Here is a 12802-nt window from a genome sequence, read left to right as displayed (position 1 = left end):
TAAGCAGTAACTCTTAGACATAGTATACATCAGAATCATAAAAGCAGTTAGAAGAAATTGCTGGATCCTACCCTTATAGTTTATGATTGAACAGGTCTGGGTATAGTCCAACTGTCTGGGTTTTTTGTTTTTTGGTTTTTGGGCCACACCCAGTGACGCTCAGGAGTTACTCCTGGCTATGTGCTCAGAATTCTCTCCTGGCTTGGGGGACCATATGGGACGCTGGGGATCAAACCGAGGTCCTTTCTGAATCAGCCGCGTGAAAGGCAAATGCCCTAAGCACTGCACTATCACTCTGGCCTCAACTGTCTGTATTCTTAACTACTTTTTTTTTTTTTAATTATGAGAACAAAGATGCAAAGAAAGAGGATAAGGTAAAGTTACAGTGGAAGGACAATCACCCATAACATAATTCTCAGAAGAAGTTCCCTTGCTGATATCTTAACTTTGAACTTTTAGCCAAAGAACATTAAGACAAACAAAATAGAATCCATGTACAATTACTTTGTCCCTCAAGTCCCCAGATTGTAACACATTATAATATTTCTTAACAGCACACAAGGCAATCTAAAGCCATAAAACTTATGTAACTCCTTAAACATTAGAGGCATAGCATTTTTTACATTTCTATGTACATGCATATTAGCTTAAGTTAACCTCAAATTATTTTAAGTGTTTTTTTTTAAGAATTAGAGTCAAAGGAGCACAGTAAAAACGGTGTTAGAGTGGCAATTGTTGTTTGCATAGGCCCACCAAAATATGAGAGGCATGGAAAGGAATAACCTTGGCCTAAATACAAAGAGACCCTACCCCTGAAGTTTCCTGGCATAAGACCAACTCTAGGCTCCAGGCAAGTTAGATCGTCCAATCCAAGACATTGTCCGTAGTGCCAACACACTTTTCATACAGTCTCTGTTGTTGGTATCATGATTCTGTATTAAAGATCCTGGAATCTGCATATCCTACATATAAGTCAGGATGTGGAGCGTCCTCTCGTTTCACCTCACCATTAAAGGGCAATGCAGGAAGCCCTGTCCTGTAAACAGGTCGTTGTTGTTAAGTCTTCTCAGTGTTAAGGGAAGTCTCTTTTGAGCAGGTCGATGTCTGAGCAGTGGTAGGGTCTTCCGTGGTAGAGGATTGCTTCCAGGTGATGTTATAGACAAACCTGGATGTTTCAAGGATGTCTTCTCTAGATCAGGGGTGAATGAAGAATTCCCATTCTTCTGAGGCCTGTGCCAGGTCATTATGTCAATGTTCAGGGTATAAGGTCCCTTTGCACTACAAGATTTGTGTATTCCAATCTCTATTAGATAGGATCTTATTTGTATGTATAGTATTTTCTCATTTTAATGTGCCTATGTAAAAAAAAAAAAAGGAGCAATGCCACATGGCGTTATTGGTGCATATGGGGGCCATAAGAACAAGTCCAATAATCCCCATGACATGGTTCAATCATAAGCATTAACCTGGGGGACTCTTTCACCAAAATTCCTTGTTGAACAGCTCATAAAGGGTTGGGGGAGACCCCATGTGGAAGGCCTTCTCCCTAACTTGGGTGCACTGGGAGCCTTGATAGGCTCCCAGCCTTCCCCTCTTCTGCCCCCGGCCTCCAGGCCTTCTGGGGTGGCAGCCCAAGCGGGCAGACAAGGTGGGTCCTAACTTGGGGTGTGCTGAGATTTGCCAGGTTGCGCTGTTTGTCACTGGCAATTTCTGACCACTCTGCATATGGAAAACTGCGCGCTGCATATATTAAGAGTATTCCTTATCTTTATGTTATGTTTTGCATATCCAGAATGTCCATTTTGTATTCTGTTCTTTCCCACACCCCTTCAAAGCTCATTTTTACTCCTTAACTCTCTCACCCCCCCAAACATCACTAACCCACATTACTCTTTTTAACTTCAGTATTGCACAATCCTAATCACAGACCAAAGCCGTGCATTGTGTGTAACAACCCCGAACTGTTTTTAACTACTTTTAAGCATTGCTGAATAAAGATCAGTTTATGAAAACCACTGACTTAGATGATACTATTTTTCATGTATCTCTAGTAGCTTGGGAAGATCATTTAGGTGACTGGTAGTATTTATTTTATGTACATAAATATCATCATAGGAATCTTAAAATATTTTTGATACTTTCACATCTTTTTATTTGCTTTGTAATTTAAAAATACAAAGAATAAACATGGTTAATGTTGAACAAATGGAATGGGTGAACAGTAGAGAGTGGATTAGAGTTTTAGTCTTACATCTTTATATGAAAGATTAGATAATTACCTCCAGGGGTCGGAGAGATAGCATGAAGATAGGGTGTTTGACTTGCATGCAGAAGGACAGTGGTTCGAATCCCAGCATCCCATATGGTCTCCCAAGCCTGCCAGGAGTGATTTCTGAGCGTACAGCCAGGAGTAACCCCTGAGCGCTACCAGGTGTGACTCCCTCCAAAAAAAAGGGGGGGGGGGACAAAGAAAATTACCTTCAACTTTTAAAAGAGCTGTTGCCACTGGAGGCAAAGAAGTTGCTTGTGCAGGTCTTGATCTCCATGCTCGCTAATAACATGAATGTATCTATAAATGCTGACAGAAATACTGACAGAAAATGTGAAAGAAGCCAGAGGCAAGAGAACAGATAAAGGATGATCTCACTCGTCTATGGTATAGAGAGAAACAAACCAAGAGTGTGGAATATATTAACTGATAATAAGCCTTCGACTCTGGATTACAGACCTGAAATATTAGGTTGGAGAGAGGATGGAGGACACTATGAAGTTCACTGAAGTAACAGGGGAACATAGAAAGTCCAGAGCAAATGGGTGATAATCAGAGAAGTTGGAAGTAGTAGAATGCACCAAAACCTAAATGTTAATCAACAGCTAATGGGAGGGAGGGAATTAGACCAGAGGGGATATAAGGATGAGGATGGAAGGTCATGAGCATTTATATGTAGCTTTGTACATCAATATCATATACTTAAAAACTATCATAACTCTTTTAGTTAAACTTAAAAAAAAAAAAGCCTATGGAGCCGGAGTGATAGCACAGCAAGAAGGGCATTTGTCTTGCATATGACTGACCCAGGTTTAATCCCCCAGCATCCTCTTGTGGTCTCCTGAGCATGGCAGGAGTGATTTCTGAGCACAGAGCCAGGAGTAACCCCCTAAGTACCACTGGGTGTGGCTCAAAAAATAAACAAAACAAACAATAAAAAGTTCTAAGAGTACTAACAGGGAGTCTTGAAAACCAACCCTTAAGCAAGGAGGTTATCCTCTGTCCAATCACTTTGTGCATAGCTCCGGGCCAGGCAGAAGTGGAAGGGTGAATAAAGATGAATAACAATTGCCATTCTTGGTAGGAACTATGGGGAAAAACTTAGCCATGCAACCACAATCATTCTGATTTTTTTTCCCATTTATGTTGAAAATAATAAAAGTCACTCTGTAAGATTCTTTTGAGTCATCTCTTCATTTCAAAGGATGAAGTCTTTTCTGTTATTTGTATATGTGATAACTAGTATTAGAACTCTTGAACTTGAGTTCAGGAACACTGGCTCAGGAACACTGGTCTCTTGGGAGTCTCATCTCCCAGTGAATTATATAGTAAAAGACAATAAATGGGAATAATGATGATCACAATATCAGATCTTGTGCTCGTGAACCCTGTCATTTGAGATAGCTCGATCCAGTGGCACTTATTGAGAGTAATACTTCAACAGCATCTGGTGTTTTCAGTTTGTACCTGTTCATGCATGATCTCAGCTCTAGTGTTCAGCACCAGACAATTTTCTCAATTCTCACATATTTCAGAAAATCAATGGGACAATGAAGGTGGGCTTAGTACCCAATTCACAATAAAGGAGGATAAATATATAGATTATCTTGACCATCTTGCTAAAATCCCCATTGAAATTAGGACTAAAAGAGCTGGATGCCAGAATCTGAGAAATCATAGACCTTATTTAGTGAATTAATTAAGAAAAGACCTATATCATAAATATTTGTTTTTCCAACTATAAAAAATTCAACTGAGCTGAAGCAATAGTCTGTTTCTATGAATTTCATTACCCAAAAATTAGCTAGGGATATTTTGGGGAGATTCATATATGGGTATTGGACAGCCTTTCCATTTCTGTGTGTTCTGTCTACTTTTTTAGTTTATACTTAGACAGGTCTTTCCCCTGAAATCCTCAATTGAGTATTTCTTTTTAGTTTGTAGTTTTAAAGACTTCTTTGCAAACATAGTTGCCACCAAAGTCCTGTTAAGACTTTCTAAGTACTTAAATCCTAGGTTGATTCCTGACTTGAGAACCCACGCTGACCTTATCCAGGTCCCATCCACTGAGACATGAGAACGAGTGCCCTCCATGGGACTTTGTTTTGTTTTAGTTTGATTTGGTTGGTTGGTTGGTTAGTTGGTTGGTTGGTTGGTTGGTTGGTCAGTTGGTTGGTTGGTTTTTGGTTTTTGGATCACATTCGGCAGCGGCGCTGGAGTTACTGCTGGCTCTGTACGCATAAGTCGCTCCTGGCAGGCTCAGGGGACCTTATGGGATGTCGGAATAGAACACAGCTCCCTCCCAGGTCGGCAGTATGCAAGTCAAATGCCCTACCACTATGCTATTACTCCAGCCCAGAAGGAAAAGATTTTGGAGAATCAAAAGCAATAGATCTTTGCTTTAGAAGGAAAAGAGTTAATTGTGATGGAGAGGAATTGATTGTGATGAAAATATTGGCCTACATTCGGTTCATGTATGGTCTTCCAAGTGCCACTAGGGGTCACTCCTGAGTATAGAGACAGAAATAGCCCCTCAGCACCACCAGGTATGATCCCCAAATAGCTCTCCTAAAATAGAAAAGACATTTCTACACTTGGTTAAAGTGTTACGTGGAGCTGAAGATATGATATTCTGCATGGTTCAGGGTCCTAGCAGGAGATGGATGATCAACTTCAAAAATATTAATAAAAAGAATTTCATTCAGGAGTAATTTATATAATGGGGTCGGGAAAACATGTCAAAGATGTAGAAATGGTCCAGAGCTCACTGTATGGTTACTACCACCCATCATCCAAAAGGACAAGGCAAAGGAGAAGCTGCCTGAAACTAGCAGGGCCTATAGCTGCAGGGAGGTTTCCTCTGGTAGCTGTGGTCTTTGAAGAGAACTGTAAACCCGTAACTCCTGCCTGCACATAATGCAGATTAAAGGAAGAGACATGTCTTCAGGGAAAATCCAGCACAATACATCTTCAACTTTCAAGTAGCTGAAATGGTCTGGATCTCAAAGATACTTTGCTCTAGTCTTTTTTTAGTTGTGTATTACTTTTGAAAACATGTTAGAAAATAACATTATGTCATTATTGATAATATTAAAAACTTTCCCAGAGGTTCCATTTGAACACTTATAAGTTTTCTACTTATGCTGTTTCCCTCTTTCCCAAATTACCAGTAGTCATATACTCCAGGTCATACCCTTCAAGCCTTAATATAAATGCATAAAGCTCTTTCTGTTTTCAGACTATTGTTCTTATGATGTTATTTCAGGTAATAATCACAATCAGTTGTTTTCATTGTATTATGCATTGTATTCATAAAAGCTATATTGAATTATTTTGGACAATTATTGCTTTTATTTTCTAAACTTTTCAAAGATTACCATAGATCAAATCCAAGGGAACAAATCCAAACTGGAATTTTGTTTGAATAAATATTTAATACTGAATTCTAGTGTGGATACATAAGAATGGTTTTTAACAAACTGTTACAATGAATGGCAAGTTTTTAATACTGTGGATTTCTTATATCATCACAAATATTAGTGAAGTCACTTGATATTTGTAAAGATATAAAATGTGGTCCTATATATATATATTCAACTGTAATTTATCTTAAATTGATATTTCTATGTATTTTTCTATACTGTTAATATTTGATTTTGTGGATTAATAACAGTAGCCATGGGACAAAGTTTGTATATATTTAACTTTTTTATCTGCTACTACGTGCATGAATTAAAATGGTAATGAAATAACAGCAATAATGTCCCTTTTAAACTCCTATGCAGTGCAAATCTTAAATTCTCCTTAGTAGTGTACAAGAAAAGAAAACTATATTAATGATATTTTCCCTAATAGATAATCTTCCCATTGAGCTCTTTCTTAATGGTTTGTAATTGAATTAATGGAGAAATTCAGTGCTCTCTCAGAGATGAGAATGAACATGAAAGGTGAGAATGAATTAGTAAAGCTTCTAGGGAGATATAGACCAGAGATAGGTCAAACAGGAGATGAAGGTTGAACCTAGAGGGAGGTGTCCAGTAAATCTGGTATCTTGGAAGACCTAATTATGGAAGATTTTGAAAGCTGGATGAAATTTTGAATTTGATATGGTGGTAGCAAGGGGACTTAAAAGAGTTTTATGTGAACTGAAATTGGGTCCCCTCTGTACCGTAAATTTATGTTGAAGTTCTTATCCTTATAGGTCTAGCTATTGGAGATGGGGTGTAATTGCCTTTGGATTGTAATTAGGTTTAGATGAGGTTATGAGGGTAGACACAATTTTATGATGAGATTCATACCCTCGTGGGGAATGAAGAGATCACAACTGTTCATTTGTCCACACTTTGAGAATACCACACAGCAGTAGCCTATCTAGGAAGATGATTCCAACACAGCCTCAAATTGATACCTATCTGGGACTCCCAGACTCCATAATATGTGCTTAGTCAGTGTTCCACTTTTTAAGCCTGTTTGGAATCCTATTCAGCCTGAACCAAGGTCACCAACCTTAATCATATCCTTTATTCTGCAGAGATCTAGAGAATGGAAGGTGTTTTATCTAATACATACTCAAAGAGGTTCCCAGAGTGAGCCTCTAGGGAGTGCTAGAGTGGTGGTGGGGGTGAAGGGAATTCAGTAGTTGATTTGGGGTGGAAGTAGTTGATTTCGGTGGGGGGGGCACCCTTGGTGAGGCTCAGGGGTTACTCCTAGCTCTGTGCTCAGAAATCATTCCTGGCTTTGGAGACCATATGGGATGCCAGGGGATCCAACCAGGGTCCGTCCTAGGTTAGCTGCATGCATGACAAACGCCTTACCATTTGCGCCACCGCTCCAGCCCCAAGGAAGGCACATTCTGTTTGTTGCCTTAAAGAAAGTAGAGTTCCAGGAATCTGTCAAGAATTTTTATTTTCTGAAAAGGGTTGATAGGCCATATAAATTTAGAGACCTTTACTCTAAACCAACATAGAGAAAGAAGTCATGACTGAACAATGCTGTAATATCATTATTGTTTTCATTTTTCAAAGAAGACACCACTGCTAACCTACTGCTGTCATTAGTGTTTTTGTCTTGAATTATAGTAACTGTTCTCTGAGTTCTGCCGCATCAAGGTCCTGAACTGGGCTGAGGAGCTTTGAACTGGAGCCTGTGTTTCTTTGACTTCCTGGCCTTCACTGGTAATAGACTGTAAAGTCTTTGTTGTGATCCTATAAGTCTCAAACCTTTCAACTCCCTGCAAGGCCTGATCTGCTTCAAGAGAGTCCATAATATTCTAGTCTTGTACCCTGAACTATGCAATGGCTCCTGTTTAAAGCACATTTCTTCAGTCAATATTTTCTAGTTAATCCTTTTGTAATTATCATTGAAGTGTTTCCAATGGTCTAATTTCAGAGCAGACAAAAATCAATTCCCTTGCTACTTGTAACAATAATAATAAAAAGGAATGTGGCAGAATTGTGGACTTCTGGTTAGTGCTTAGTTCATGGGGGCACTGTCTTTGCATAACTTGAGTCTCTCAGTTTGCAAACTATTTTTTGTCAGATTAGAGACACAAAAACATAGCATAACAAGACAAAACCCAGTTGGGAGATGTGAGATGCAAGTTCATTTCTCAGCTATTCTCATCACCATGCTCGATTCTTTCAAGTGGGAAAGTTGATATGACTGTGCCTCCTGGGGCATTCTCCAAGGAAAGTTGGTCATTAGTATATTTTTTTTAATATATTTGCTTGGTCTGTCTTGGTAAAGTGCTTTAAATAATCCCTAGGCTATGAGACAAGTTTGGAAAAGCTGTGGAAGACTTACTTCTAAGATGATTCCTCTAATATGTGGCAGTACTGACTCTGAGCTTTCTCTAACAGAAAAGCTAAGAATATTCTAGTAAGCTAATAAAAGGGCTCAGGGTGTCTATTTTTCTGTGAATAAACTCTTCCAAAAACCCAGTGGTGAAGCAGTCATATCAAAAAAGTTTCAGAATTTGGGCCCAGAGAGATAGCACAGCGGTGTTTGCCTTGCAAGCAGCCGATCCAGGACCAAAGGTGGTTGGTTCGAATCCCGGTGTCTCATATGGTCCCCCGTCCCTGCCAGGAGCTATTTCTGAGCAGACAGCCAGGAGTAACCCCTGAGCACCGCCGGGTGTGGCCCAAAAACCAAAAAAAAAAAAAAAAAAAAAAAAAGAAAGTTTCAGAATTTAGAAATATTTCAAAGTAACTCAAATCCTTTTTTTTATCTTATGGAAATAATGGCTATATTTCACACTTTGGACTACTATAATCAAGGACTGTGTGATTTATAAACAATTCTATATGTTACAATTTTGAAGATCAGAAATCCAAGTTTAAGTTTGGTGCAAAACCTTTTCCTAGTTTACAAAAAATTTCCTTCTCAATTGTCCTCATTGTTTCATATTTCAGTCATTAAAAAAATACCCCCCTTCATCATTTCAACATTCCCATCTCCCTTCTCTCCCACCCCCCACCTGTATTCGAGACAGGCATTTTGCTTCTCTCACTCATTACCATTGTCATGATAGTTGTTAATGTAATTATTTCTCTAACTGTACTCACCACTCGTTGTGGTAAGCTTCATATCGTGAGCTGGTCTTCTGCCCCTCATCCCTATTGTCTCTGGGTATTACTACAATAATGTCTTTCATTTATCTTAAATCACACAGATGAGTGAGACTATTCTGTGTCTATCTCTTTTTCTCTGTCTCTCACTTATTTCACTCAACATAATAGTTGCCATGTCTATCCATGTATAGGAAAATTTATGACTTGATATCTCCTGATGGCTGCATAGTATTCCATTGTGTATATGTACCATAGTTTCTTTAGCCATTCTTCTGTTGAAGAGCATAGGGGTTGTTCCCAGATTCTGGCTATTGTCAATAGCACTGCAATGAATATAGTGCATATATTTGTGTTCGTATGGTATATCCCTAGGAGTAGTATAGCTGAATCATACGGTAGCTCAATTTTCAGTTTTTTGAGGAATCTCCATATTGTTTCCCATAGAGACTGGACTAGTTGTCATTCCCACCACCATTAAATGGGATTTCCTTTCTCTCTATGTCCCCACCACCATTGATTGTTCTTGTTCTTTGTGATGTGTGCCAGTCTTTGTGGTGTGAGATGGTACCTCATTGTTTTGATTTGCATTTTCCTGATGATTAGAGAGGTGGAGCATTTTTGTTTGTTTGTTTGTTTTGGGGCCACACCCGGCGGTGCTCAGTGGTTACTCCTGGCTGTCTGCTCAGAAATAGCTCCTGGCAGGGACGGGGGACCATATGGGACACCGGGATTCGAACCAACCACCTTTGGTCCTGGATCAGCTGCTTGCAAGGCAAACGCTGCTGTGCTATCTCTCCGGGCCCAAGGTGGAGCATTTTTATGTGCCTTTTGGCCATTTTTATTTCTTCTCCACATTTTTTGATGGGGTTAGGTGGTTTTTTTTCTTGTTAAGTTCTGTCAGTACCTTGTACTTAGATATTAGCCCTTTATCTGATGGGTATTGGATGAAGAGTTTATCCCCTTCTAGGGTTGCCTTTATATCCTAGTCACTATTTCCTTTGAGGTGCAGAAGCTTCTCAGCTTAATATAGTCCCATCTGTTTATCACTGCTTCCACTTATTTGGAGAGTGCTGTTTCCTTCTTGAAGATACCTTTAGTCTCAACGGCATGAAGTGTTTTACCTTTGTACAAAAATACTATTTTTATATAGGAACTTCACCTTCATAAGTTACTTAAGAACCTCCAAATACCATCACCTTAGGTCTTCAACACAGGAGTGTAGGGAGAGCAAACACATTCAGTCCTCCACAAGATGAATCTATATGCCAGAGTAACATTTACTAAATGTATCTGCTTTTTCCTCTTTAGTTCAGTCTTCAAATACTTTAAATCCTCTCATGGTACCCTTTAAAGAAAAAATAAGAAGAGATTCTTTCTTTCTGTTCGTTCTACCTTTTATTTTAGTATTTTAAACAATTGAACCTCATTGATTTAGATTCCTTTCCTTATACTCCACACCAAAATCTTCTTCATATTTTCTATTTTTTTCTATTTTATACTATAGAAGTTCAGTGAATAGAGACTACAAAAATTCAAATCAGGTTATTTTGTTATTTTTATTTTTGGTTCACATGAAATTATAAAGAGGGACTATTTCTGGCTCTGTGCTTAAAAGTAAACAAAGGCACTGTTTGGGGACCTTTATATGGTGCTTGGAATTCTTACCAAGTCAATAAGGTACAGAAGTCCACTGTACTATTTCTCTGATCACACCTGAATTTGGTTTTTATTGGGTAAGAGGAAGGCTAGAACACACATGAGCTGCCTTGAAATTGGTTTTCTTTTTTTAATTCATCATGTATTTCTTGAATACAAAATATAAAGGCAACAAAAGTTACATGATTTCAATTAAAATTTTGAATTTCTTTCAAATTTAAACATCTATAATTCACAGGAATCAACTGATAGTCTGAAAGGCAAACCCAGGGAATGAGGAAAATAATGGCAAGGGATTGTAGCAATAGTACATTGGCTAGAGCCTTACATGTGAGCAACTCAGGTTTGATATACAGATTCCAATATGATATTAAGAATCTTCCTAGGAGTGATCTCTGAGCACAGAACCTAGAGTAAGCCCCAAACACCACCAGGTGTAGCCACCCCCCAAATAAAACTATTTGAAAAAAGAAAAAGCCTTTTAAATATTTAATAGCCTTTTAGCTATTAAATATATATCTAGATATATATATATACATTCAAATTTACATATTTGCAATATGTAAAGAACCCCTTTAACTCAACAATGACCAACAACAAACCTAATTTAAAAACAGGCAAAGAATTTAAATGGACATTCTACATGCAAATAACAAATTTACACACAAAGATATTAAACATCATAAATACTAAAGAAGAACAAATAAGATAGCATCTTATTTTTATATGGAACAAATAAAATAACATCTTATTTTTTATATGGATGTCTAATATCAACATTCAAAAACATAGGGACCAGAGGAGTTAGTTATCTCAAATGCTTGGCATATGTGAAACTCAGTTTCAGTCCCCAGTACCGTATGATTTTAAATTCATTTGTTCATATGAACAAATTCATAAGCAGAAACTCAATGACTTTAGGTGGTTTTATGAGAGATGGGAGTGGACAACAGGGTTTATTTAATGGATAGAGTTACCATTTTACAAGATAATCTGGTAGTGAGGCATATGCAATGTAAATATGCTACTAAAGTGCCCACTTAGAAATTATTAAGATGGTAAATACTATGTGTATGTATTTTACCACAATTTAAAAATAAAATTGGACTTTCTTATATATTTAAAAATACATTTTAAATAATATGTAAAGAATTGTTCAAACACAAGTAGGGAAATCAGAGAGGTTAAAGGAGGGAGGAAAGCAGGTGGCCTCAGCCTATGACAGGGACTGAGCTGTTAGCACACAATGGAGGATGGAGCTTGACTAGTTCCACTGTGTTCAGGATCTGGTCAGGAAGCCAGCCAAGGGTGGTTGATGTGAACAGGCAATGATTAAATTGGACTAGGCAGGACTGTGAGCGTGTGCATATGTGCATTATATGCGTATGTGTGGAAGTGATTCAAACTGTCTGAGTGACAGTCAGACACTCTAGGGCTGGATTCTGGGTTAAATCTCTTCCCATTACTTTATATATGCTCAGTCTTACTGTCGCTCTATCTTTATATCTCTTTCTCATTTCTCTTTCTCTTTCTCGTCTTTCTTTCCTTTTCTCTCTCCATCTCTGTTTCAGTCTCTCTGTCTTTCTTCCATCACACACACCCTCCCCCTTCACTTTTACTCTTCAGTTACCCAAGTCTGGTCAAGCTGGATCTGAATGGAAACTAGGAACATTGTTCTGATGATGCCAACACTCCATTCTCATTTTCTCTCTCCCCTTTCTCCAACTGCCCTTCTTCAACCCACTTTGGTGGGGGGTTGTTTTCTATCTCTTCTGTGGCCCTGGTTTTGGCATGCTTGCTAACTGATTTATACATTCCAGGCTGGATCCAAGTCAATATGGAAAGCAAATAAAATGCAAATTGACTAGAAAGAATAGGCCAGAATCAACATAAACTTCAATACCTCAAACTGTTCCTAAGGCCATGTTTCCTTCTCAGTTGTCCCTCTGGGATTCTCCATTTTAGTTCAAAGCAGTGTCCAGGGCTGCCTCAAAGGGCCTCCTGGGGAGAGGTGAGACAGTCTCTGGGCAATCCTTGGATGTGAGCTCAGTAGTCAATGGAAAGGCTCTGCCATGTGAATGAATAGACTCCTGCCAGGCACTGTATTGCCCTCTCTTTCTTCCCTCAACTCTGATTTCCTTATAAAACCACCTCATCTTTCTAGTTACTCTGCTCTTAGACTCTGGAATTTTGATTCTGAAAAGTCTTTTAGAGCAAAACTCCCAGCTGGCCTACAGCAGCTGAAGTATAGTGAGAAGCCCCCAAGTCAGTATAAACTAACTTTCTGGGGCCAGAATCTTGGGCCTGA

At 38.6% G+C, this 12802-nt stretch overlaps 1 protein-coding gene across 1 annotated transcript in view; it reads left to right on the top strand.

Annotated features, from left to right (window-relative positions):
* The window catches only part of SNTB1 (syntrophin beta 1), a 332866-nt gene that overhangs the window by 220718 nt on the left and 99346 nt on the right, over positions 1–12802 (top strand). The gene's annotated exons all lie outside the window — the stretch shown is intronic.

The sequence above is a fragment of the Suncus etruscus genome, chromosome 5, assembly GCF_024139225.1.
Source record: "Suncus etruscus isolate mSunEtr1 chromosome 5, mSunEtr1.pri.cur, whole genome shotgun sequence".
NCBI lineage: Eukaryota > Metazoa > Chordata > Mammalia > Eulipotyphla > Soricidae > Suncus > Suncus etruscus.
This window is presented reverse-complemented; position numbering and strand designations above follow the sequence as displayed.